A 1,934-nucleotide genomic window follows, 5' to 3' on the forward strand; every position below is an offset into this window, starting at 1 on the left:
CACTTGTTCAGTATATTATCTTGAAAGATTTTGAAAAATATATACAATGAGGAGCAAATCTTCACTGGGCTTCCCAAATGTTATAAGTTCAAAAAAATAAAAAAAAAATCTCGCAAACAGGCTTTGAAAATTTGGTCGTAATGCATGCTTCCAAAATGTCGTATGTGAACCTGAACATTTTTGTAAATGGCAGTGAAAACTATGACATTTCTGGAGTACCCAAAAACTTTATTTATTTTCACAGAAATAAAGAAATGTACAAGTATTTGATTCTCAAAGTAATTATACAGCAATTTTCAAGTTTTCATACAACATTTTGGAAGTAAACTTTACAAACAACTGAGATTGGAAATTTTGTAACATGTCTTATTTCAAAAATTTGATTGGTCTAACTGTATGCTATTTTGGAATATCAAAGATTTCCACCCGCCAATACGATTTGTGTCCAAAAGAAGTTTTAGCAAAAAAAGTCATATACGACATTTTGGAAGCCCAGCGACGAAATAAGAGAATTAATTCAAAGTGTGGAAAATTCAAAACGGAAAGTCCCTAATCAAATGTCAAAATCAAAAGCTAAAACACATCAAATGAATTGATATCAACTGTCATATTCCTTACTGCAGGGTACAGGCATTTTCATATGCAGAAAAATGGTTGATTGAACCTGGGCCTATAACTAGCTATACCTCTCACTGGTATGACAGTCACAACAAATTCCCAAAAATATTATATCAACATTTCGCGGATTTTTTTAATTTATTTTACACATTAAGAGTGTTGACCATAAGATAAAGAGGTTTAACAGCCTGTAAAAATTGGATATCGCTTGATATCATCTCTTGTTATTTAATTCAAATAGGTGTGTAATAATAAACGAGCCTTTGAATAACTATAGTTGATATCAAGCGATATCCCATTCCTGCTAGTTATATAACCTATCAGTAACAAACGATACCGCTGTATCATCGGATCCTTGGCTGCTTAGTATTTACATAAAAGCTTTAATTTGTTCGAGAGTGCTGGGTACTAGTGTAACAACACAACTTTATAAAAAATTCTATATATAAGTGTATCAAATTTTTTTGTCAGTTTCGCCAATCGAAAATGTACTTTTACTTTTGAAAACAATTATATTCTTCATTTTGTATTGTAAAGGTATGTATTTGCAGGTTTAACCAGGCCAGAGTATTCATTCTTTGGTTCCCGAAAAAATCAGATGTTTTCTTTATAGCACAAAACAAATAAAACATGACATAAAAAAGCAACACCTAGCATAGTCTGAAAAAATAAATTATCAAATATACCAGATTTCTAATTTGATACGACAGACGCGCGTTTCGTCTACATAAGACTCTTCAGTGACGCTCAAATCAAAATGGTAAAAAAGCCAAACAATTATAAAGTTGAAGAGCATTATGAACCCAAAATTCCAAAAAGTTGTGTCAAATACGTCTAATGTAATCTATGCCTGGGATAAGAAAATCCTTAGTATTTCGAATCATTAGACTTTTTCAAACAGTAAATTAATATGAATGATCATACAATTGATATTCATGTCAACGCTGAAGTGCTGACTTCTTGTCTACACAAGACTTTTCAGTGACGCTCAGATCAAAATAGTTAAAAAGCCAAACAAGTATAAAGTAGAAGAGCATTGTTAACCGAACAATTCCAAAAAGTTGTGCTAAATACAAATTTACGGTTTATGGAAATTTCAAAATCAAATTCCAGTTAATTAATAAATCATGCTTTCCAAGAATATAATGTCAACCAGTACACGTCCGTTGATTTTATCTTAATCTACTTAAGTAGAATACGTTAAGATGAGCTTATCAAATGTTAAATATGACTATCAATGAGATACCTGACCATAAGTGATAATACCTGAATAACAATACTTGATTAGTGAATGTATTTAATCATTAGAATATAAA

Source organism: Mytilus galloprovincialis, chromosome 12, assembly GCF_965363235.1.
Source record: "Mytilus galloprovincialis chromosome 12, xbMytGall1.hap1.1, whole genome shotgun sequence".
Classification (NCBI taxonomy): domain Eukaryota; kingdom Metazoa; phylum Mollusca; class Bivalvia; order Mytilida; family Mytilidae; genus Mytilus; species Mytilus galloprovincialis.